The sequence below is a fragment of the Lepidochelys kempii genome, chromosome 9, assembly GCF_965140285.1.
Source record: "Lepidochelys kempii isolate rLepKem1 chromosome 9, rLepKem1.hap1, whole genome shotgun sequence".
NCBI lineage: Eukaryota > Metazoa > Chordata > Testudines > Cheloniidae > Lepidochelys > Lepidochelys kempii.
The window spans coordinates 68,336,214-68,363,495 of NC_136388.1; the positions used below are offsets into that span (position 1 = coordinate 68,336,214).

Here is a 27,282-nt window from a genome sequence, read left to right on the forward strand (position 1 = left end):
TGGAGGATGTTGCTTACTTCTAGAAAGTATTTTCTGAAGAGAACTGGTTGTGTGATAATTATTTTGGGCTGCTATGATTACTTATGCTTTCTGCCTTTCAAAGGCCAGAGTCCTAGACCACAATTTTCAAAAGTGACTACTGACTTTTGCTATCTAAATTTTGGATGCTCAAAAGATCACTTAAAAGGGCCTGGTTTTCAGAAAGTACTGAACAGCTACCATCTGAAAAGCAGTCTCCTTTAAAGTGTCCGAAGTTAGGCATTGTTAATTTTTTAAAATCTTAGGCATGGATTTTGTTTGTGTTTCTAGATATCCGTTGAACTCCAAGGTATGGTGTTGGGAGAGAGGTGGTTGGAAATCCCCCAGACAAACAAGATTCTTAATGCCTACCAAAGTAAAGCCACCACAAACAGCAAGGGAGAAAATTGTGTAAACACAAGAGTGTATCCTTTTATCATCTTTGATCCAAATGTTGCAACATTTCTCTAATCCAGGGAATGTATATGAGTAGTTAAGGTAGCTGAATAACAAACTACTTTGTGAATATTTTTGTAAATAAACGTAGTGAGCTTGTTTCCCATTGGCGGGGGGGGGGGGGGGAGGGAAATCATGATTCTGGAAAAATTCCTGAATTTAATACAAATGATTATTTGTCCCAGAAATGCACTATTTCTGTTTAAGAAGCAGACATTTTCTCATGTGACTTGCTGTTTGTGTTACGATTCACTAGTAAAGATTTCCATGTCTGACACAAGAAGAAACAGCCTCAGTCACATGATCGAGCTCAGGGAGAAAGTCAAGACCCCTATCACTGACTCCATAGGCTACTGCTACACCACAAACCATAGGCTGAACATTCTTAGTACAAACTTTCTGGTGAGTACTAAGGAATAATGAATGCATGGAGAGAAATCAGTACTGGTTTGCAAACGAGTCATGCTTGAGGGAAAAAAGGCAAAAATTGTCATTTTGCCATTAATGTTCAACTCAAGGGCTCCATCCATCTCCCAGTGAAGTTAGTGGAGGAAAAACCGCTTAGACTTCAGTGGCTTTTGTTTATGGCCCGTAGTTAATATGTACTTGATATGTTCAATATCACAGCACATGCATTCAACCACCGTGTACCTGAAGCATGAAGAAGCAGTCAAATGACTCACATGGTGCTTCTGACTGTATTTTGGATCTGGCTCTCTTTCCCAGTTAAAAATATAAAATTGCATAAATATATATAACATCTCTATTCTTTTGATGTAATGGTTTGTCTTCATTTTTCTCCTGCTGAGCACTATTCTTAGAAAATGTTTTCAAATATTTGATGTGAAATGTGGATGGTAGAGTATTTTTTTTATTAGTGGCTAGTATAGTTGATAGCTTGTTTGAATGGCTGGGGAGGGGGAGAGTTGCTTCATTAGAGCCATCAAGATGTACATCTCTCTGGCATATGGTATCCTGTCATCTTAATAAATACTTCCATTTAATGACCACAAGCAAACCTTTGCTGATCTCTGAAAAGAAATAAATAGGGATGCTCACTCAAGTATGCCCAAAGCATATCCCCATCAAACTGTCACGATGTAATTGAAATGGGAGGACTGGGTACTTAGTCTGCTATGACCCTTTCAGTACATATTTCCACTTTGAAATGTGTGTTCTTGCTTTTTTTCCCTGAGTTGATTTATTATAATTCATTGAGTACACCCCAGGAAGCAAATGGTGACAGTCATCAGCCTTACAGTATACAGTGTCAATGAGGCTTCTATGTGTTATCTACTAGAATTCCTTCTGGAAAGTCTAAGTTTCACGCAGGGAAAAATCAGAAACAAAGATTCCTATGACAAAAAACACACTTGTGAGCTTCAGTTACAATACAGTGGTTATATTTCTGGAACTCTTGCAAGGATGCATCTAGTACAGTCAGCTAGTGTGTCAAACATGTGCAACAGGAATATAAACATTAAATTACTGTAGCTCCATCTACAGCATGGTGTTGGAGGGCAGAGTGATGGTACTAGAAGAGCCCAAGGCAAGGGAGGGAAAGGGGATCATAGTGCTTGATGCGTACAGTGGTTATAGACTTTCTCACACATTAGCTGCAAGCAGGAATGTGGGATTATGATGAGGTGTCCACCCCACATGAGCCCTGTGCAGGTTTATGAGTGCCTGGAGGGCCAACTAATCTTAGATGCTACACTTGGAGGGAAGCCAGGGATTGATCAACACTAATTGCAGATGAAGACCATCTGTGGGAAGAGCTGGACTAGGAGTATAAAACCAGGAATTGAACACAGGAAGCAAGTCTGCAATCACTCATTAGAAGGAAAGGGAGTTAGCCAGGAACAAGGAGGAATCCAGGAGAAGAGTAAGCCCTAGGGTCCTGTGCTGGACTCGGGAGTCTGGCAAAAGGCCTAGAGGGGTGAAATATTATAGGGAGCTGAGGAATCTCTAGTGGTAAATCTAGAGCTAGAGAGGTGGGGTAGGAAAGAGCCTAGGGAAACAGAACCAAAGTCTGAGACTGAGCAGACCTAGGTTGCTAGTCATGGTGTCCCTAGGCTAGAACTTGGAGTAGTTGGGTCCTAGTAGCTGGAGTCCTCTACCAGCCGCTGAGAAAGTGGTACGGGATGTAGAGTTGGAACAGAAGATTGCCTGAGATGACATTCTAACAGCTTGTCCAATGGGACTTTCTTACCCTAGAATGTGGGACTGTTTTGTGACCTGGCTAGAGGGCCAAGTCATGAAGAGAGAGTACCCTGAGTCACGGGGGGAGAGAGGAACCACAGCATGAGTGACTGACGGATGGGGGCCCAAGATGGGGTGAAAGCTAATTCTCAGATCCAGCTGCGAGGAAGCATGTCTATGGTGAGTAGGCCCTTTTACAGGGATTAATCAGTATGAATTCATGAAACCATGAATTGATTATGGGCATTATGTCAATCTTTTTTTTTTCCCAAGGCAGAAATTATCACTAACTAGAATTAATGTTTATCGACTGCTTTTGAATAAGCAGATGCAAAATGCATGTTGAAAAGTATTGCTTTTTAAACAAAGAGAATTTTATCAAAATAGATGATCCAAAAATGAGTGCAAGTGAGATAAAGCCCTGCAAAACATGAACAGACACTTGTCTATCAGGTGTTTCTATGCGTAGAGCTTTAATATGCCATGATGGTTGTACACTATTGCTGGGAATGCAGGCAGAGACCTCTACTGTACCTGGCACTGGGGACAGCCCCTCTCTGTTGTATATGGGCGAAATTCTTAACCCTTCCTGTTCAAGTAAAAGGACAAAAACGAAAACACTTTGTAAAAGGACTTGGAATGGATGAACCATACAGTGACCAAATTCATTAACACCTGATACCTTTCTTTGCATGGTTCTGAAGGCAGCTATGGAGGAAAACTAGGAGTTTTTAGTAGCTTCTATGTATGACTCGTTGTAGACATCCTTGGTTGTCCATAGGTTTATGAGTGGACTAGTTTTGATAGCACCCCTATTTCTCTGCTGGGTTATTTACTGCCATGTGTGTTGTTACTGCTTTCATGCCTGCTTGTGGGATTTGTGCTGCATATCACTGGAGTAGCTGCCCCTGACTTTGGAGAATGGGAATACAACCTCACTTACTTCCAGTCTCTCAAACTCTAATATTAATGAATGGTGCCTGGGACTGGGATGGAAGGTAGCAATTTTACTTCCTGTTTTCTTTTTACTCCAGCTGGCCCTGTGGCAGAACCATCAATGCCCAGACTGAAAACTGCACATTTATAGAGCCTTCTGTGCCTTTAGCAGTGTACACTGCAGGTAAATGAGATGCTATAAACCAACTCAAACCCTCTGAGAGAATAATGCATTGGAGTGGTAATGCTCTAGAAGTACTTTACACAGCTTTCTGTGAAACATGATCCACATACCAGGCGCTTGCAAAACAATCAAACAGAAAAAAGGCCAGGCAAACCAAAATAGCATATTGTCTGTAATCTTTAAATAGCTTATTATCCATAGTAAGTGTGGAAAATAAACTGGCAGAGGGAATTTCCTGGGAATTAGTGACCAGTACGGTTAATAGTGCTTTACTCTGCCTTGGACCATCAACTCCTCATAGCTAGTTATTAATCTTAGGACATAATGCACACCTCAGTCTGTAGTTTTAGGATTGTGAAATATGATCTTTTTAAAAGAACAAAAATACACAATTCTCATTGAAGTCAAAAGAAATGCTCCCATTGACATCAGTGGGGTCTAGTTTAGACCCCCAATAAGTTAAAAATGTTTGTGCAATAGTACGGTTCTTCATTTGTGCAAAGAGCAGCTATAGCAACAGTATTGGTAGCAATCATCACCAATATACATCAATTGTGACTTGGCAGGATTGCCTGTATTTAGAGAGAGGAGTAGGATAAGCAGTCACCATTCCCCTTGAGTGTTTGTCCTCTATGCTAAGACTCCCAGTAAAGGAGACTTGTAAAGGTGGCTTTTGTGATATGAATGAAAATAGCCCACCAACCTAATACACATAGGCAAGATATCACTTCTTGGGATATTATGGTCTTTCTATTAATCATGTGACTTGCACTTGAAAACAGAGCTTTACGAAAACTGAAAATGTCTTGATAAAGATCTAATGTTTTGTATGGTGAAAAAAATCTAATGAAATGAAAAATGCTGACCAGTGCTACTTGAGGAGAATGAAGATTTTTCATGTTTTGAATACTTGAATACAATTTTTTGTGCAAATTTGTATTTCGAGGCCTTGACTAAAGGCAAAGGACTAAAGTATGTGCTTAATTTAAGCCGGGCAAGAATTGGGGAAGAGTAGAGAAGGATTCCTTTGAGGTGACATTTACAAAATATTAACTCTGGTATGCTGAAGAGAGAGAAAATGCCTTTCAGTGTTCCTTTCTACAATGCAATGAGCATGTATTAGAAGAAAATATTCCCTGATGTTAATCATGCTGCTTGTTTTCAAAGGTAAAGTGATATTGTATTTCTAATTGTATATCCAATTCCTGTCCAAATATATCTGCACCACCTGTTTACTTGAAGTAGAGTTTGTATTACAAGGATGTGACGCTACATCCTTCATATTCTTCATAAAAATATTATTGTTATGCCATATTCATATATTTGAGATGTTTTATGCAAGGTGGGACATGTGAGGTATCATTGGAAAGGTTATGATATGCTGAATGTGTTTATCTAATATGTATGTATCATTTCTGTATCTGAAGTTAGGAATATTGACTATGTAACAATTACAACTATGTGTGTACTTGGGGGAACACCCACCAGACAGTAGGCAATCAGCCTGGATGGGCCATTAGTATCTTCAAAGTTCTATTGTTCTTTCTTAATCTCCCACCTTCCTGAGAAGTTTCCTAGGATGCTGCTTTGACACTACAAGGTCATGTGATGTCACCTGGTACAGAGTACCACCTTGGACACTGCTGGTATGTTTTCAGTGGAAACAAAGGATTCCTGCCTTATGTAAATCCTATTTAAGGCTGGGAAGTGAGTCAATCAGGGCTCTTCTCCATTGCCTCCCAGTCGAAGAAGGAAGACTGCTGAAAACACACAAAGGAACTAAGCTGGGGAAAGGCAAGGGCTGAGTCCAGGCTGAGACAGGGGTCTAGCCTGTAAAGAGAAATAACTAGAACTCTGAGCTGCAGAAACTCTGCAACCTGCCTAAAATGACATTTATGGTGAGAAATTATTATTTGTAACCTGTTTCTTTCATGTAATAAGCTTAGTTTGTGTGTTTTGTTTTATTTGCTCAGTAATCTGCTTTGTTCTGTTTGCCATTCCTTATAATCACTTAAAATTTACCTTTTATAGTGAATACACTTATTTTTTTTGTTTATTCCAAAACCCAGTTTGTGCAATTCGTATCTGGGGGGCAAAAAGCTGTGCATATCTCCCTCCATATTGAGGGAGGGGGCAATTTTATGAGCTTGCACTGTACAGATTGCTCAATACAGCATAAGACAATATTATTTTGGGTTTACACCCCAAAGGAGGTGTGCATGTGAGTGCTGGGTAAATCCCCAAGCTGAATCCTCCCCTACACAGCTGATTTCAGTCTGTGTCTGCAGCTGGGTGTAGCCTTACCTCTGTGTGTGTGCGTGCTAGAAAAGGCTTGAGGGCCTGGCACAGCAAGGACCGGGGGAGGAAGCCCAGGCTGGTGGAACTGGGAGGCTCAGTGGGACCACAGCATATCCTTTTGTACCCTGAAAGGGGAGATCCAAGCTGTCACAGTGGTGCAGCAAGCAGGGTGATCTGCACAGCTTGATGCTCTGAGACACTGGTTATGATTTTAAGTGAATTTTAAGTGTGCTGGCTAGAGAACAGACAAAGTGGTAACTGGTTTGTTATTTTCTGTTTGCGTATTTCAGGAAAGGGAAGTAAGTGTAAGTAAGTTTTGCCTGTTAAGGAGTAGAGCGTCCCTTTTTTCCCTGACATCAATTTCCTTTTAAGAGTCGGGTAACCATCTTTAATGTTGAGAAGTGGAATGGATGATTTATATTTCAGCCTTATTTACAGTAGATGGACTATGTGTTTAATGACAATTGTATGGAAATTTCCCAGATGAATATTTATGAATGTGAAATATGAGTTCAGTGCTTCCGGCTGTGTGTATTGCCACAAACATTTCTTTGAACGGCTGTATTGAATTTTGTCAGACTCAGCACAATTGAGAAATCTTTCAGGGAACTACCAAACTGCTGCTTCTGTGTGTGTATATATATGTCCCTTTGGTATCTTATAATAAAGACTTGAATACGTACTGTTTTACTGGCAGTAAAGCCAGCAATAATGTCTTAGTAGAATCAGAAAAAATAACTAAGCACCCTAAATGTCTGAAATAAAGAGATAATTGAAATTACTTTGTGTTTAGGCCTCAGCAGTTTCCTGCTTTATAATATCTCAGGTGATCATTTATACTTAATGAAATGCAATGAAATGAGTATGTTATTGATTTAGAATGTAAAAGTTTGCTTTGAGTCTACCGTAGGTCTCATTGATACATAGAACATTTATGAAAGAAACAAATTGTTTAAATTGCATCTTATTATATTCAGTAAAAAATCAATAACTCACTTGCATAGGCCCATCTTTCAAGCTTTGAAAACAAATTTGACGGGCATGTTGTATTAAAAAATAAAAAGCCAATTTGTAGTCTGAAAGTTGCTTGTCTAGAAGTCAAGTCCAGTGGTGGGTGTAGCCAGTATTACCACCTCCAAGTGTTCAAAAATCACATCAGCCCTCTCCCAAATTATGAGATTTTTTTAAAATAACTTTTGAGATCCCTTCATTTGTCTTCTCGTGCAGTCTTTGTGGGTATGTCTACACAACAGGTCGGAAGTATGATTCCTAGCTTGGGTAGACATAGAGTGCTATTTCAACATGCTTAAACCTGGCAGTGTGACTGCAGCAGCCTGGGCAGTGGCTCCAGTATGTATCTAAGGAGTCACACAGGATTGTACATGGTTGTAGTGTATAAAGTGCAGAGTCACCCTGACTACTAAGACTAATTATGCCCTCAGGTATCTTTGTGTAACACACTTGGAATGCAGAGGGAGTTGCTCACACATCCATGGGGAGAATTTCGTCAGTTACACTAATTAACTTCTGGGTCTACTGGTGCACACATAGTTTTCTGGTACCATGGGCTTCAACACTAAGAGTCTCATTCCATTTCTCTACCCTTTACGAGTAATGGAAGTCTGCATTTAAAATTATTAATGTACATCTCTCAGAGGGTACACTCGTCAATGCATAGAAATTCTCCATTCGCCTTATTTCTGGGCAACCTTAAAAGGGGAGAGTGGATTTCTAGTTATTTATAGTAAGGGGTTGGGGGGGGGGTGTGTTTTTGTTGGCCCTTTGGAAATATACTTACTAAGGACCTGAAGTGTCCTAAAAATGACAAATTAGCAACTGAGATGCATATTTTTCAACACCAAAGGGCCTGCTGCGTTTTATGCAACATTTTGGAGTGAGTCACATGGACTTGCGGGGCTCACGCTCGTGTTCTAAAAATAGGTGTATAGACCGTACTTTGAAGTTGAAACTCTGGCCCTGAAGTCTGGGAAAGGGGATGGGCTTCATAGCCTGAGCTCCAGCTTCAAAGTGTTGTCTCTACAGCTAGTTTTAGAGCACCAGTGTGAGCCCCGCAAACCCATGTGTTTACCTAGCCTGGAAAGCTTGCTCCTGCTCACTCCAAAAGTTTACAGTCTAACCATTTTCATTTTTCAGAGTAATGGAACAAAGGGAAATAGTACAGAGCCCTTCAGCAAAAACTCCTAACAGCTGAGAGCTCAAGAGCGGGAGAAGGTGGGTGGGCTGAACATTTACAGTTGAGAACTTACATTGAGGCTCTGTAAACACAAAGTAAGGGAATCACAATTTAGGTTATGTGATGTCTGCTGTCTCTGCAAAATATTATTTGTTCTATTAGCTTCAACATTGGCTTTCCAAATTATTTGCCCAGTTTCTACTGAACTGTGGAACCATCCCTGTAATAACATGTATTATTAGATCCTATGATCCCCATCTTTGTTATGGTATTGCTAGTTTGATTCCAGTTCACTTCAATTCTGTTGGAATGTACATGATTCTCACAGAAGTTGTTTGAGGCATGTACATTAGTTTCCATGGAGATTCAAGACTTCATGAAGGTACATTAGTACACATAGGAACACACTTGAACACTGCTGGTATGCTGAAAAGAATTATAGCTATATGTGATTTTTTTGGTTCATGACTTCTATTTATTTTATATAGTATGATTACTAAAGAATCTGAAGGTGGTTGTATGAAACAATCAATTTGCAGTTTACATTAAACTGCAATGAGGTTGAATATTTGGAAAGTTAAACATTATATGTTAATTCCCAGAAGGAAGGTGGAGGAAATAAGCCAAATATCTGCTCATCTCTATAAGCTGGAGTTTATCAATTTGAATTAAGTATAGTGTTTGGCCTTTAAAACCAGCATTTTGTCTGAACAACCAATTTCCTTTCCACCTCTTCAACTTTTTTCTGAATAGCGGATTCTTTTATTCACCTGTGGTTCCCCACGTTTCTCCCCCTCGCCCCAAGGTAGCTGATGTGTCATATTGCAATGAGTCATTTTGGGGTTTTGTCAGTGTTAAGGAATTATAGCCCACAATATGACAGCTTGGCTGAGCAGTGGGAAGAAAGGTACTAAAATTCTTGACTTAAAGATTACAGGCAATAGTTGCTAGAGATTTTCCCCACTCTTGAATTTAGTTCAACTGGGATAATAATTTAGAGGAGAGTCAGGTATTCCAGTATACTGGTCAAACCACCTTTGCAATTAAAGTTGGGTGGGGGGAGGAAGGGTGTGTATGCAATTCATCAGCTTCGTCAATCCAGACAAAGGACCCCACTGCTTCTTATGCAGTGAGGGCCTCGTCTTGAAAGCACAGTCAGGCAATGCTATAAATTGTTGATTTTTGGAAGGAGGAACTTTATATGTAAACTCTTCTGTAGCAGGGATGATTTAATTCTCCTTCTGCTTAACTTTGGAGGGGAAAAAATTTACACACCTGGCTACCAACAAGTACAAGCACATCATGGCTGATAGGAGAAAATATTACATTTGTGTGTGGATGTGACATTTAACCAGTACTGAATTTGTGTCTGAATTCAGCCTCTCTGAAGGTACTTGGGATCACTCAGAAAGGGACCTTAAAAATCACATTTCTGATAGTTACACATTTGAGTATCAAATTTGACTTGAATAGGAAATTTTGCCTGAACAGTCATTGCAGAACAGTACCCAAAATATATAAACATAATGGCAACTTTCTCTTACAGGTAGTGGAATATGTATAGTGGAATTGGAGGGGAATAACAAACGAAACTGAAACATGCCATAGACAAACAAGGCAATAAAAGATTAGCAACAGAACATACTGGTTAGATATAGAGGATTGGCTCATATAAATTTGGAGGTGATTGCATTATACTCAAGCAGGGAATAATTCACCACTTGGAGTTGAATGACTTTTGTAGTAGTTTGTCTATTAAAGGAAAATGTTTTCAGATGGAAAGGAGGGAAAGGATGATGGCTTTTTAGTAGACACATGGGGATGGCACTTAGGTGGTATGACTTACTGGATCTGTCACGTTTTCTTGATCAAATCACTTAATGTCCTGTGCCTCTCTCATCATAGTAAAATGGGGATGATATTAATCTACTAGTTGTGGGTAAAATATAGTATTGCGAACCTACATGCAATATCTGGCACCTAGTTTATTACAGTGATGAGGATGGTAGAAATACCTAAGAGATAAAAAGAACAAAGCAGTTTAATTCAATGAGAGATTAAGTGGAATTGTGAAATGATTCTACAACATGCCATATCAGTGTCACCAGCACAGCTTATAGGGTGTGCACTGATCTCACTTTAGCTATATATTAGAGTTTTGACCTGTATTTCCTAGACCAAATGCTTGATTAGTTTTCTAAGAGTCACAAAACAAACTCAATATTGTATGACAAAAACAACAAACAAATACTGGTGATGTCCTTTTAGTAAGCTTGCACTAGCTTTTTCAAACTTTCCTTTCCTTTCCTCTTGAATATGTGCCAGTGTTTCATTGGCTTTTCTTTGAATCATGAACTAGAGCAGTGTTGCACTAGGTTTTACAATCTATCATGGAGGTAGGCTTGTTCAGGAGAGGCCTTTTAAAATCAGAGTTCATTACTATACTATCTCATAACAAACTGTGGTTGCTATGTGATAAGCTTGGTTACTGCACAGTAAAATAAAACTGCCATCGTGCCAATATAGGTTCAAATGAAAAGGATAGTAATATGATGAAGGCTACCTTCCAAGAATTTAGGGCTACCTTCCAAGAAAACTGCCAGATAAATATTTGACTATGAGAAGTTCAACACTGAATTAGACAAAAATCTTATGCATCCTTATGATTGCTTAGGAATTTCTGCAGCACTGAAATCTGTTACATGTGTAGTGTCCAACATTTGAGCCTGAGGGACTAACAGGTTAGTTCAGAAATGTCAAGAAGCCATAGTCAATAGTCTCAGGCACATGGCCTGCTGCCATTCATGCTATGGAAAAGGAGCAGAAATCACAAGGAAAGGGATTCCTGTGTGGACCGGCATTTCCCTGTAGGTGCATAGCCAGATTCTACATCAACCCATGGTTTCCCCTTCTTGTCCCTTTTTGCTAGGGGCTGTGTCTGGAGGTTGATGCAATCTGACTATCCTCTGATGGCATAAGATCCCCAGGGATTGTTGCCAGCTTTCATCGTTATTGGGATTGGCGCAGAGAGTTGGGGAATTGTAGTTTGTTGTCTTTTTTTCAGCTCTTCCTTGAGAAGGAAAGGAACCATCTTTTTGATGAGAGTTCCCCGCAGACTGCAGTAGCTGAGCTCTTATCCTGGTCTCTTTCCAGCATGTCAAGAAAAGAAGCCAGGTAGTACCCAGAGCTAGTCTTCATTTTTTCAAGACAGCAAGTATCCATAAAGGGAGCTACTGTGCAGCAGCAAGTATCCATAAAGGGAGCTACTGTGCAGCTGCAGTAGGGAAGTGGCAGGAAAAAAATGCTCCTGGGTCTCATGAGAGCTGCTCGTGTGGATGCACCCCAGATATTATGCTTTAAATTCATATTTTAATACAAAGTTTCTTAACACAGTTGTCCTTGCGTAGGACACTCCTGATCTAGATGTTTCCAGCATCTAAGTGGAACTTTGAGTGCTCTGAACTTCTCAGCCAACCACGTATACAAAAATTAAAATCAAGTACTTAGCCACCCATAGAACTGTCCATACACCAGTAACAGCTAACTTCCTGCATTAAAACTCCACCCAGAATCCAACCTTGTTATCCCCAATTCAGGAACCTACCACCTCCCCTGCATGCCCAAGACAGAGATTTGGACTTTGCAGGATGACCTATGCAGATAGATTCCCCACTGTTCAGGTTCTTTGGACCAACCCTGCTGGTGCTGGAACACATCCCTGGATGTTAATGTAGTACAGTCCCGAACAGGGCATCATTTTGCAGGACTTGGATTCAGTCCTGAACAGCCCTGAAAATTGAATGTGCACCATAATACCTGGTCAGTTTCACATGAGGGGTTGATGCTATGGGGGTTGGACTAGATGACCTTCTGGGGTCCCTTCCAACCCTGATATTCTATGATTCTATGATTCTATTTTCATTGGTGTCAGCTGAAGTTTTGTGTCTGGAGTCTGATGCCAGCAGGATGGAACTTGTGTAGTGTAATGGAAATTGACATGTTAGGAGTACTAGTCCTTAGGAATTTGAGATTTTTTACAGCATGAAAAATTGTGCAGTTATACATTGCTCAAGCTGTGCTTTTTCATGTAGCCTCTCATTTGCTCATCTTGATAACTTGTAAAATATTCTTCTACAAATATTGCATTAACATTGCATTATTGCATTATTGTGGCTTCCCAATGCCAGTCAGCTTCCAATAAATAAGAGCTTTGGGCTTAAATCATGGCTCTTCAGAGGACATTGCTCCTGTATTCTATAGCAATGTTTGTAAACTTAATGAATATAACTTTGAGTTGATCCCCAGTTCTTGTTTTGTGTGTTGGGGGGGTGGGCTGGGGGGGGGTCTTACCCATGTTAGTCATCAGTTAACTTCTACATCCAAAATAGTGGTAGATCTCTTGATCATCTTAGGGCTTCACTTTCCAGCTAGGGAAACTGCATCCATGTGTCAGGGAAGCATGTACTGTGACAAGTTTTTTCTGGTCATACTCAGAATTCTGACACAGGAAACTGATGAAAAAATATATTAAAAACATAACTAATTTCTCCATATTTATTGCACCCCTTTTTCTGTTCCTCCACATACAGAGGGTAAGCCATGGAATCTATATAGAAATCTGTACATGGTCTCTTGCTTCCACCTTTGCTTTGCAGCATTTATTTCACTGTTACCTCTGTGCACAGCAACACAGTCAGGTTAGGACCCCACAGCAAAGGTGTAGCAGAGGAGCTAATGAATTAGGCATTGTGTGGATCTATATACCTAAATGTTCCCATGTTAGGGTCATTGTGGTACCCACCACTGCCTGGGTTGTACTTGTAATAATATTTTGCACATGTAATCGGCTATGTAATTGCTGTATAGATTTTAACACATCACATCCCAGTTGTGCGGTTTTATGCTTATTGTAGAGGCTAAAGAAACTGCCCAATCATTTCACACTTCTGTCTCAATGGACAGGTAACAGTCAGAGTGCCTGCATAGCCAGCTTTGCACTTGGCAAATTTTTGGTGGAAAGCCTGTGCCTTATGGCTTGGCACAGGAGTGAGGATGGCTAGGCAGCATTTGGCTTTTCTAGGAGGCTTTTTGTGAAGATGGAAAAGAACACACTTCCATAAAAGTGGTTATTACTTTAAAAATGTAGTAAATCCACAGCTCTCCTACAACTCTGAATCATTGGAGACAGGTTGGAGCTTCAGTACTGGATTCGCTTCTCTTGAGCCTATTGTTCAAACAGTCTTTTGTAATAGAAAACAAAAGTAGAAATTTTTTTAAATGTATCTGCAGGGACACTTTGGAGGAATGACTCCAAAATGAGTTAGTTTCATTCTTTCCACAGGACCCAGCAATGAGCCTGTGGTGAAGTCTAACACTCTCTTCAAATAACTGCACAGCACCTGCATTTAACAGCCTGTCGCATGGTAGGCACACCTCGTCCTCCTAAGGGATGGGTCGGGGTAGTGACACCACTGTGGTTACAGTCTATTGGTCTATCCGTAGGCTGAGAGCAGCACAGCTCAGAGGCTGGGATCAGTATGGCGGCCCTCAAGTGCAGGGCTGTTTGGCCTAGTGGCCAGAATCTATGCAGCTGCCTTTGGGGTCAGGGCAGCGCAGTCTAGTGGCCAAAGCCAGGGAAGTGGACCGCCACCTAGGGGTGAGTGGCAGCCGGGTAGGGGGACCCAGGCCCTCCTTCTCCACCAACCCCCAGGCCAGGGCTCTATCAGTGATGGGGGTGGTCATCACCCAGTTAGCAGGGAATCCTACCGTGACACGCTGACCTTACTCAGGTGGTAGATACCACTCCCCCCACCTCCCTGGGCCACTTCCTACTACATCTCGTGAAGTAACCATCCATACAATATCAGGTCTCCAGGTTCTCTAGCGGGTAGAGACTGGGAGTGGCTAAGTCATTATGCAAGGTAGCCTATTTCCCCTTGTTTTTTCCTACCCCCCCCCCAGACGTTCTGGTTTAACTTGGATTTAAACTTGGAGAGTGGTCAGTTTGGATGAGCTATTGCCAGCAGGAGAGTGAGTTTGTGTGTGTGTGTCCCCGGGAAAAAAAAAGGGGGGGGGGAGAAAGCCTGGATTTGTGCTGGACATGGCCCACCTTGATTACCATGCACATTGTAGGGAGAGTGGTCACTTTGGATGAGCTATTACCAGCAGGAGAGTGAGTTTGTGTGTGTATGGGGGTGGGGGAGGAGAAAACGTGAATTTGTGCTGGAAATGGCCCACCTTGATTATCATGCACATTGTAGGGAGAGTGGTCACTTTGGATGAGCTATTACCAGCAGGAGAGTGAGTTTGTGTGTGTGTTTTTTGGAGGGGGGTGAGGGGGTGAGAGAACCTGGATTTGTGCAGGAAACAGCCCAACTTGATTATCATGCACATTGTAGGGAGAGTGGTCACTTTGGATGGGCTATTACCAGCAGGAGAGTGAATTTGTGTGTGGGGGGGTGGAGGGTGAGAAAACCTGGATTTGAGCTGGAAATGGCCCAACTTGATGATCACTTTAGATAAGCTATTACCAGCAGGACAGTGGGGTGGGAGGAGGTATTGTTTCATATTCTCTGTGTGTATATAAAGTCTGCTGCAGTTTCCACAGTATGCATCCGATGAAGTGAGCTGTAGCTCACGAAAGCTCATGCTCAAATAAATTGGTTAGTTTCTAAGGTGCCACAAGTACTCCTTTTCTTTATATCATCTATGTGATACTTTTTGCTTTTGTTATACAATAGTGCCTTTCTAAGCTACTTTCTTACCATCCATGTCAAATCACGCATTGTTCTCAGAACTAAATTAATGTTCCCTTTTTTAAACTTCGCACTTACACTAAAACCCTATTTTGTAATTAAGGTCAGTTATTCAATTTTCTAGTTGCTTGTTAGTTACTCCTGCAATGTTTTGAAACAAAACTTAACTTCAGTTATGTAACTGTAGAACACCACTGAGGTCTATAGGGTTGACTGTATATAATGGAGGTCCAAATCTGGCTCTCTTTGCCCCACCCCCGGCCAATAGTGTGACCTCACGATTCCTTTGAATGTTTCTGTCTTTAACTCTTTAACTTCCATTCTTGAAAGGCAATTTCACTCACCAGTAAGTTTGATATATTTTTTTTTCCATATTGGTTTCATGCAAAACTCTCCCAATGTGACTCCCTTGTGTCTCTTACAGGAAATCAATTTTCCTCAACATGGATTAGATAGTGCACATAATGTTCTAGTCCAGCAAAATATTTACTTATCCATCAGTCATGACTGACTGTCTTTTGAGCAATAAAACCTCAGTACATGTGCAGAATTTCTGGGGGGAAAATACAGAACAAGTCCTGCTGTGCAAATAGATCAGCATCATAGGATGGTGTATGCATAACTGATTAATAATGGCTTTGAAGAATGCGATGTATATTTGAGCTATTTTTTATTCCTTTTAAATGTCAGCTCAAAGGTATTTAGTTACATACTTTAATGAAATTAGACCATCCTAATTTAAGTTTAAATGTCCAAATGAATGAGAAATCTACAGTCCAATAGCAAATTCCCAAATTTGGGTCATAATGGAATTACACTGACTTGAAATGAGTCTTATTAATTTTTTTGTCATTATTTGAGATTAAATTAGGCCCAGAAAACTTTCAGCATCTACATCGAAGGCAGTGAAATATATATAAGCACTGAGCATGAATTCAGGCCTTTTTCAATAGCTGAAAAGTTATACAGACACTCATAGTAAGCTAGTGACCAGATAGCTTGCAAAGGTAAGATCTACCTTCCTGGAACATACACAATCAATAAAAGTCCAAGTTATTGATAGAAAAGGCAAGGAGCCACTATGCATTGACTATTTCTGAAAACATTAGGGAGTGACTAGCTCAACTTGACAAGTGTCCACTGCAACACTTTGTGAGAATGGAGAGATTTGCACAAGTGTGAAACTTTTTTGTAATTTGGATGTTCAGCTTGTTTGTTATACATGGTTCTGTGAAGAGACCCGAAAATAGGGAATGTTTCCATTTATAACCTCACATGATTCTTAACTCATCCCATAACTTTTATTTAATGAGTTAAAGAGAATTATCATTTCAGTAACACTCAGGGTCTATAGAGATTGTTTAAGCAGAAGTGAATGATGACCCCGAGTGGCCAGACTTTCCAGAGACAGGCCAGACCTCTTGATAAATTAGAGCAAGAAAGTGTCGTCTTTTCTCTGGCTCTTTTTTTCTCTTCCTCTTCCTGTCTTTGGTTTTTGAAGCCGAGCTATAATCATTCTCATTGGCATATTTTGAAGAGATATACAATAAAATAACCGGTTGTTACCCTTTTGTCCCTCAGCTAAATGCTTAAATCTCTCATTTCTTCTCAGATTTTTTGAGATTCAATCAGTATCCATTACAGTAACCTTGATTCTTCTTCGAGTGATTGTTCATTTCCATTCCAACCAGGTGTGTGCACGCCAGCCGGAAGATTTTTCCCTTAGCAGCGTCCGTAGGGTCAGCCTGGGCGCCCCCTGGAGTGGCGCCTTCATGGCGCCCAATATAGGGTTCTGCCGACCCTCCACCCCCCTCAGTTCCTTCTTACCGCTGGTGACAGCTAGCTGGAACTTTGCTCGCTCCTTATAGCAAGCACTTTAGCATTGTCTGATAGCATATCATGTGTATAGTTTTCTCAGTTAGTTAATAGTTTTTCCTTACAGTTAATTCCCGCCTCCCCCTCCCCCCCGCACCGCTGACCATGTTTCCCCTCATGGGGTATGCCTGGGTCTCCAGGGTTGAAGCTCTTGAGGCCCATGGCAAGTTTATGCCCAAGAGTGATCCTCACTCTACCTGCTTGTGGTGCCTTGGCGAGAGCCACCAGAAGGAGAAGTGCCACATCTGCAAAGGTTTCCTCCCCAGAACCCTTAAAGACCGGGAACAGAGACAAAAAATTCTGTTGATGGAGGCAGCATTGAGGCTACACTCCGACCTGGGACCCACTGAACTGGCACCAAGCACGTCCTCATTGGTGCACAGTGCTCCGGCACCAACGGCACACAAAACGGCCCCGACTAAGGCCCCCCGGCACCATCATAGCTTAGGCCATAAGAAGTTGGCCTCAGCACGGCACTGCTCTCCATCCCCAGTGCCGGTAAAGAAGAGGAGGCTGGTAAGGGGTCGATCACCCTTCTCGAAGGCTAAGGGATCTGCGGTATCCACTAACGTGTCGAGGCAGGCCGCCCCCTCCTTGCCTCCACCCAGGGTCTCATCAATTCCTGCCCCAGCCAGGATCCAGTTGAGTCCGAACCCTCCTACGTCCCCAGACAACCAAGGGGACATACAGCTACCATTGACGTTGGAGGTATTCGAGGCGGCCACAGACCTGATGCTCCTCCCGGTGCCATCTTCCCCACAGAGGAGGGACAAGTCGCTGGATCCAGGAGACTGGTATGCCACCCTCGACTTGAAGGACGCGTATTCTTACATCACAATAGTCCCACATCACAGACGCTACCTAAGATTCGTGGTGAGCAGTGGCCACTATCAGTCTGCCGTCCTCCCATTCGGACTGTTGACAGCTCCCCGAGTATTCACAAAATGCATGGCAGTCATCGTGGTGGTCCTGCGCAAGCGCCAGATACAGGTTTTTCCTTACTGCAATGACTGGCTGATCAAGGGATGCTCAAGAGTCCAAGTGGAGGGTCAGGTCGAATTCATAAGAAGGACCTTCCTCGAATTAGTTCTTCTCCTAAACGAGGCCAAATCTACTCTATCCTTGGTGCAGAGGATAGAGTTTATAGGTGTGGTCCTAGACTCGGTTCAAGCCAGGGTGTACCTCCCGGAAACCAGGTTTTGCTCACTAGGGGACATCATACGGGGCCTCACACAGTTCCCCATGACCACAGCAAGAAACTGCCTAAACCTGCTGGGTCACATGGCTATGTGCACTTACGTGGTACAGCACGCCAGACTCAGACTGCATTCCAGTCTAGGCTGGCTTCAGTGTATTGGCCAGCCTGAGACGCTCTGGACAGCATCATAACCCTGCCCTGCCCAGTGTTGGACTCCCTCTTATGGTGGCTCAATCCACGAGTGGTTTGTGCGGGAATGCCCTTTGCCAGCCCTCAGCCCTCTCTCACATTGGTGACAAACACCTCGGATCTGTGCTGGGGAGCTCATCTAGGGGACCTCAGGACTCAAGGCCTCTGGTCTCAGGTGGACCTCACTCTGCACATCAATGTCAGAGAGCTGAGAGCAGTGCGCCTGGCATACCACACTTTCAAAACCCACATAGCAGGCAGGTGCGTATCAGTTCTCACGGGCAACACCTCAGCAATGCTCTATATCAACAAATGCGGGGGGGTGTACGCTCCTCTCCCCTGTGCCAGGAAGCCCTTACGCTGTGGGGCTTCTGCATAGAGCACTCAATCCACTTGCAGGCGTCATGCCTCCCAGGTGTGCAGAAGGAGCTGGTGGACAGTCTCAGCCGGTCCTTCCATGGTCATGAGTTGTCCCTCCAGCCAGATGTGGTGAGCTCAATCTTCCATCTCTGGGGCTCTCCCCAAATAGACCTGTTTGCCATTCGCGGCAACAAGAAATGTCAGCTATTCTGCTCCCTCATGAGTCACAGCCCGGGGTCCATCATGGATGCGTTCCTCCTCCCATGGGGGGGCTGCCTGCTCTATGATTTTCCACCAATTCCACTGGTCCACAAGGTACTCTTCAAGATCCACGGAGACCAGGACCAAGTCACACTGATAGCACTGGCATGGCCGCGCCAGCACTGATTCACATCACTCCTGGGAATGTCCATAGAGGCACAGCTCACTTTACCGCTGGTCCCGGATCTGATCATGCAGGACCATGGCCAACTCTTGACACCTCCTGAATCTAGAGTCGCACCACCTCCTGGCCTGGATGCTCCACGGCTAAACACCACAGAGCTGTCCTGCTTGGACCAAGTTAGACAAGTCCTCCTTGGTAGTAGAAAGCCCTCCACTAGGGCAACGTACCTTGCCAAGTGGAAAAGGTTCTCTATCTGGGTGGAGCAACACAGCTGGCCACTGTTGCTCGCCCCTATACCGTTCATATTGGACTACCTCTTTCACTTAAAACAACTAGACCTGCCCTGTCATCAATAAGGATCCACTTAGCCGTCATCTCTGCCTTCCATCTGGGAACTGACGGCTTCTCGGTCTTTGCAAACCCTTTAGTCAGTCTTTTCCTCAAGGGCCTTCCCGCAGACACGTCAGCCTGTCCCAGCCTGGGACCTTAATCTAGTCCTCTCCAGATTTACGGGCCCTCCTTTCGAACCACTGATGTGCTCCCTGCTCTATCTCTCATACAAGGTCATGTTCCTCATGGCAATCACCTCAGCTAGATGGGTATTGGCGCTCAAAGCCCTCACGTCCGAGCACCTTTACAGTTTTTCATAAGGACAAGGTCCAACTCAGACCTCACCCAGCCTTTCTCCCTAAGGTTGTCTCCCAGTTTCACATGGGCCAGGACATCTTCCTCCCAGTGTTTTATCCCAAGCCACACTCGTCTGATAGGGAGCACAGGCTGCACTCACTGGATGTACGTAGGGCCCTAGCCTTCTACATAGAGAGGACTAAGTCATTCCGGAAGTCTGTCCAACTCTTTGTGGCTGTGGCGGACAAAATGAAAGGTCTCCCTGTCTCTTCTCAGTACATCTCGTCGTGGATCACATCCTGCCTTCGGGAGCGTTACAACCTTGCGAGGGTGCCCGCCCCACCAATTACCGCCCACTCTACCAGGGCCCAGGCCTCCTCAGTGACATTCCTGGCACAAGTCCCCACCCAGGAAATCTGCAGGGCAGCTACATGGTCCTTGATACATACATTCACGACTCACTATGCAATTACACAACAGGCCAGAGATGATGCGGCCTTTGGACATGCTCCAATCAGTGCATGACTCCGACTCCACCTCCTGAGCTTTAGCTTGTGAGTTACCTGGTTGGAATGGACATGACCAATCACTCGAAGAAGAAAAAACGGTGACTCACTTTCTCGTAATTGTTCTTTGAGATGTGGTGTTCATTTCCATTCCAATAGCACCCTCCTACCCCTCTGTCGGAATAGCCAGCAAGAAGGAACTGAGGGGGTGGAGGGTCGGCAGGGCCCTATATTGGGCGCCATGAAGGTGCACTCCAGGGGGCGCCCAGGCCGACCCTACGGACGCTGCTAAGGGAAAAATCTTCCGGCTGGTGTTCATGAGGCACTCGCACACCTGGTTGGAATGGACATGAACAACACATCTCAAAGAAAAACAGTTACAAGAAAGTGAGTCACCGTTTTATTTGTATTGCCTGTTTGTTAGAAAAATATAGTAGGCCCTAACCCTTCTATTTTCAGAGTTTTCCTTTTAGGGATGGAATTTTAAATGTTGAGGGTGATTTTTTTTTTTTGACAGTGCAAAATAGTTATTTGCAGCTAGACACTGTATAGATAGATGCTATGCCAAAAAAAAAAAAAAAAAAATTCTGAACACTTCTCTGCCTCAACCTGCCATTCCAAATACTGACCTGAAGTAGAGCTCTGTGCAACTTGAAAATTGTCTCTTCCAGCAACAGAAGTTGGTCCATTAAAAGATATCACCTCATCTACCTTGGTTGTGTCATATCTTGGGACCAACAAATGCTGCTATAACAACACTGCAAATTCCAAATACTGTCAGTCATCCTGCCAAGCTGTGTAGTTCTTTCAATATGGACAAAAGCCTGATGCCGATCATATTACAATCAACAAACTCTTCTGACTTGTGGCCTGTATGATGATGACTACAATCAATGTCTCATTGCACCCTTTCTCTGGCATTTCTTTGTCAGTAAATGAGGCTAAATGGCATCAGAGAGAGCCCAATTTTCATTCATCACATTACTCTGATTTCTCCATATTCAAGGTTTGCATTGTGAAATAATGTAAATCATTCCTCTAGTGTATTGTTATATTTTGAAGTGTTATAGTCAAACAAGGATGAAAAATGAAATGTTAATTTTCTCTCTCAAATATATACCCTTCATTCCTCACAAGCAGGCTTGATGGCTTCTAAGATGTACTTTCCAATAATTTTATGCAACACAAGAAACACTGCAACATTAGTTGAATATTAACACAAAAATGCTTGCTGTTTTCAAGTGAAAATAAGGTGAAAAACTTTGAGGTTTTGCTAACACAAAGTGATTTGTAAATCACCATTAACTTTTAACTGAGAAGGAAGAAGGTCTGAGAGACGTGGGTTCAATTCCTCCTCTACCCAAGGGGGGAAAGGATTTAAAGAGGGGTGTTCTACCTCTCAGGAGCGTGTACTACCACGGGGCTATTCTGATGTGCGTACTGTCGATTCCTCCTGTTAAAGTTGTTCCAGTTTGGATAACTAAACAGTCAGTGGAGCAGGGGGACTGCACCCTTGATTTTTCACCTCCCAGTCATAACAAGGCTACAGAGTCAATCTTTCTTTCTGGCCCAATGATTCTTTAAGTATTTGCAGCTGCTCCACTATGGATATACACTTAGCCATTAGGCTAGAGAAAGAGAATGCGTCTACAGCCTGGTGGTTAGAGCACTTTCCTGAGTGGTGGGGGACTCCTGTTCAAATCTTATCTCCCCCTTTCCCAGAGGTGGAGAATTGAATGTGGGTCTCCTACATCCTAGGAAAGTGTGCTAATCACTGGGCTTCCCCACCACTTCCCCACCTTTCCATTCATTGTATTGGGAGCCTAAGCAGCTAACTAAGGCTTTGTGAATCATGGTGTGTCCTTGTGGAGGTTTTTCTAGGAGCTGAAAAGTTAGACATTGCAATGCTCAGCATCACAACACCTAAGTACCTTTGTGAATCTGGGCCCAAGACTCTTCTAATAGCATTTATAGTTCTGACACTAAATTATTTGGGAAGGGACCATGCCTTCTGACCTGTCTGTATAGTACCTAGTACAATGGGGCTCTTTTTCTGGGCACTTCTGTAGTGCAAATATTTAATAATTATAATCTGAAAGATGCCAGTCAAAACCTGATCCAGCTCCCACTGAAGTAAATAGGAGTTTTACCACTGACTCTAGTGGGAGAAACAGCAGGGCCCCTTCATGTCTGCAATTTTCTTGTTTTCCCGACACTACTCCCCACTCCAATACAAACCTACACAGTTTGAGCTGAAATAACTGCTCAGCTTTCTATATTGCTACAATTACTTAACTGGTAGAGATGTACAGTTCTTAGTACCTGAAGGTATGCAGGATACATCTGTGTTGTTGCAGTGTTGTGTCCTGACCATCCATGTAAAATTTGGGGGTGGGGAGAAAAACACATTCAGAAAATGTTATCAGGTGTTCCTGGAGATGCAGCTACAGTTAATATTCTGCTTTCCTTTTATAAAGAAATCAGGAAATAGAGGAGTAAGTCCATTACAATTCTGAGGCATTAGTGCAGTCAGCTGAATGTGACATGACTGCATTTGAATATCTGAATGTTAATTGGATTGATGCTGTTAAAGCAATTAACTTATCAGCTATTTATGACTACAGTTAGGCAACTACAATAAAGTAAAGTGGTTAAAATCTTTCTGGTACCATCCTCAGATAATAGAGGGCAGATCAGGATCTCCTCTTAAATAAGCACTGGGAATTATATAAATATTAATTTTTAACTATTTCACAAGCAGCAGCCAACATTCATTTTCTGTAGCATATGAACTTTAACCATTTATATTTATTGCATTGCCTGTAAACTGACCACATACGTAAATTGTCTTCAGGCTAAATGTTTTAACAGAGAATACAAATTAATTTATTTAATGTTTTAAGAGTTGGTTCTGAGGAACAATTTATTATTTACCCATTAGGGAGTCTTGTTGGTCTTTCCTAACAAACAGCAAATCTAATTTTCTTTAAAAACAAATTAATTATTCCTTCTAGCCAAAAAAACTACATCATTAACCTCAAAGGCATGCTAATAAACAAAAATAATTTAAAAGCTTTATTAAGTTCAATTAATTGGTTGTAACAGTCTAATTTTGTCATGCTTTGGTAGCCAGTGTATTGTAAGTAATTTTGATGATCTCGAATTCAGTTGAGCAAATAAGCCTGCATACTAAAGCGAAAAATGAGTTGTCTTGATAATTACAAAAATCATTGGCCTGTTTGGTATTTGTGATAAATGGGTTAATTAGCCTTTCTTTTATTGCGCTGAGAGTTTCATGGCTGCAGAACAATGGTAATTTATTTTACTGTGAACTAATAAATTCAAATTCTAACTTTGATTGTTCACAATAAATTCCTTAGAGCAACTGGACTCTTCACGAGATAAGCGCTGTTGTGAGTAGCTAGTTACAACTGGATTTTTTGGTTCAGATGTTATGCTTTCTGTATTTTCAGCAGCAATTAATCAGAAGATGTGATTAATACAATTCCTGTTATTCTGCTGATCTTTATCCAAACATCACAGGTATTTTTGTACCAGATCAGACCAATAGCTCATCTAGTTAGCCATTGTGGAAAACAGGATACTTAATACTACATGCTTCAGAGGAAGGTACAGGACAATCATAGAATATCATGACCAAATGGGGATTTTTTTTCCTATCTTCCTTCAGTTAATGGTTGACATAACTCCAAAGCATAGAGTTTTAAAATCTGTCTAATGAAACTGTGGCTGGTGTAATACATTTAAATACCTCATCATTTTTTTTTATTTTTTTTTAAAGTTTTGTTAAGTTTCTAATCTCCATCTTGAGACAATAAGTTCCACAGGCTAATTATCCTTTATATTTAATTGACCTTTCCCCACTACGAAATATTTTGCTTTTCAATGTCATTGGAATGGCCCTCTTGTCTGTCTTTCAAGTGAATAATTGTACCTAATTTGCCATATCTGTACCATCCATTAGGCCCGTCATCTCTTTTCAGCTGAACAGTCTTAGTTTAGTCTCGAACAGTTCATTGCCCAGCTCCATGTCCACCCTATTTGTCTCCTATTCATTTTGAGATAGAATAGTTGGAATGGATCATGTTTAATGTGAAGGTTTCACCATTGACTTGTAGCACAGGAAAATATGTATGGACCTGGTTCTTAAAAATGTTTGGACACATTTACATAAGTGGATGATCATCATATCTGCTCCTGATCACATGATTGCCAAAAGCTGGCAATGGGCTGATAAGATCATGAATGATAGATGTAAACTGGATAGCCAGTGAGATCACGTCAAGGACCTAGCTAAAAATTGAACCATTTGGAACTCCATCTTCAAGGAAGCTATATCCCTTTGGGATTTGCTTTGATGTTGATGGTTATATCTGCAGTATTTTCTATCTCTTCGCTCATCCAAACATTTCTATTTTGTTGGCCAATTTTTTAGCAGTCCACAGTGACACCTATATCTCTTATTCTGAATGGGTGTAGTTAATTTAGATCCTACCTATATGAATAAACAGTTCATATTATACCTTAAAATGTGCTTTATCTTGCATTTATCAAGACTGAATTTCATCTGCCATCATGTTGTCTCTTCACTTAGCTTTGTCAGGTCTCTTTGAAGTTCCTCAAAATTTTCTCTGTAATTCCCTAAAATAGATCAGTGGCACCTGTTAGCTCTTTAGCCTTTTTCAGATTATGAAAGGCTCCATGAAAACAATAGTCTTATTACCTCACTTAATATTTTTCAATGTTAAACATTAACTTCTTCCAACTCTTGTCTTAGCCAGTTTCTTATCCATACAAGTACTTTGCCTCTCACCTCAGACTGCACAAAATCTTGAGTTGGCCATTGTGAGGGACTTGATGAATGGCTTCTTGTAAGTACCAATATATTATAGCAGTCATCACTGGATGATGCTCTTACATATTTTTTCATGTTCTTTCTTTGTGTATGATCAAATGCTCAGTCTTGGGAGGTTGTACTCTGGTGTTAGTGTTAGTGAAAAAACTTTGTAAGGCGCTGGAGAAGTTGCTCTTCTGCATGGTTTCTGGTTAGTTACTTCTTTATGCAGAGTTGCGCCTTGGGAGTCAGGTACTGGTGTTGGGATGAGAGTCCTGAAAGCGAGGATGACCTTCATGTTGTTTGTGATCACTATTATCCCAGAATTGGAGTTTATGAGCTTCCTACACAAACACATCCAGGAAAACTAATCCAAATTGAATAAAGGTGTTTGTTTGAAGTTGATTATGTAACTGCATAAAAATGGGGATGATGATGTTGAAAATTAGTGGCCTTAATTTGGTTTATGTTAATTCACTTCCAAAGTGAATTAAACTAAACTGAATAAAGCCACTTTAATTCTGTTAGTGTTCACATAGAGGTTTAATGCAGTTAACTACTCCACTTTAAACTTGCATCTTTCCTGGGAAGTCCCCATGTAGATAAGACATAAGTGTAAATAACAAACCAGAATCCATCACTAATTTATCTTCCATTGGGAAGTAGACCTGCAAGGCCTTAACAGCTGCTACCACTTGGCAATGGATGCTAGTATTAGAACAGAAAGTACTGGGAGAAAAGGCATGTTATCTGCTTATCCTTTATCTGCTATTTTGCTGACAAACTCCAAGAACTCAAATAGATTTCCTGAGGCCCTGGTTTTAATTTAGAGATTTTGCTCGTTTGTCACCATCAAATTATTTACTACTTTTTTTAGGTGGGTAGATCTATTTAAGGATCACTCCCATTAATGCACCTGATTCAGAAGGTAAAGTGTATTGGTCTGTAACTGCCAGTATCCTCCATGGTGCCTTCTTAAAATACCAGTGCAACATTTGTTACTCTCCAGTGATCTAGTTTATTAGTTTATTTTAATGAGATTCCATATCTATGGAGCAGCTCAGGTACTTGATTCTTAAGTTTCATTGTGTATGCACTATCCAGTTCTGGTGAATTGTTTTTTTCCTTCCGTTTATCAGTTTGCAGCTCTTGAATCTCAGAATAGGAATAGTAGTTTAAGAAGTTTAGGCCAGTCATCATGTCTGCTGCTGCCATAATGCAAATGTGTTAATATCTATCTGCTGGTCCACTGCCCATATTCTGGGCAAAATGCAAGTGCATAACCCCTAGTTTTTCCTCACTTACCAGATCATGAATGACAAAGTTTTATCATCTGCAGCCATCCCAAAGAGAGCCATTAAAATAAAGATTTTCCTCCTCTAGTGCATTCTGTTAGTCACCAACCTAATAAGTCATACCATTTTTTCCCCAATAGAAGGGCACTGGGCATCAGTATAGTGTTACATTATACCCTTGATTTTAGAGCTGTTACATTATACCCTTGATTTTAGAGCTTTGTAATTAAAGCAACCATAAGGCTTGTTTTGGCTGCCAACATACAAGTGGGTTTTGTCTAAATTAAGTGGTTGGTGTGTAAGGGGGGCAGTATATACACTCCCTAAAATGAGCCATCTGGGGAAGAAAATTACATCTGAACTTTTTCCCTGTGTGTGACATTTTAAGGGTGACAGATGTTTTAAAGTAGTGACAAAATATCCTATTAATATTAATTTTGGAGGAAAGGTATCCTCAGAGCCTGAGATCTCCTGAAGAACTTACTGATTTTTAACTACAGTGATTAAAAATAGTAAGTTGGACTTTGATTTACATTTTAAAAATAGAATAAGGAGCATGCTCCCAATTAAATATTCCGGACACTTGCCCAAATAAGGAAGGTATTTGAATCTTGTTGACACAGTTCATCAATGAATGATGTTTATACCAAAGACACTTGATTCAGTGTCCTTTCTAAAAAAGGATAACTAGAGTTGCCTCCTGTTGGTGAGTTCAATAGGAACTTTTTCGTAGACTGCATCACAAGCCAATTTACACCTCTAATAAAGCAGATATTTTAAAGTAGCTTCTTTAACCATTTTCTGAAAGGGTCTCACTTCTTACTATTTTAATCAAAAAGTAAATCTACCTTCCTTGTCCAGATGCCTGCTTTAATAGTCCCTTTCCTTCTGAACTGAATACGTAGTAGATGATCGTGAACACAGAAGGCTGCTTCTCACGAGACATGCA

At 41.5% G+C, this 27,282-nt stretch overlaps 1 long non-coding RNA gene across 2 annotated transcripts in view; it reads left to right on the forward strand.

Annotated features, from left to right (window-relative positions):
• The first annotated feature begins 315 nt into the window (after positions 1-315).
• Positions 316-27,282, forward strand: part of LOC144930836 (uncharacterized) — a 196,205-nt gene continuing 169,238 nt past the window's right edge. Inside the window, exons 1-2 of one of the 2 annotated variants that reach the window (XR_013636249.1) lie at positions 316-516; positions 2,692-2,856. This is a non-coding gene — a long non-coding RNA (uncharacterized LOC144930836). Of the gene's footprint in view, positions 517-650; positions 877-2,691; positions 2,857-27,282 lie in introns of those variants that run through there. The other variant, XR_013636248.1, reaches the window with a different exon arrangement.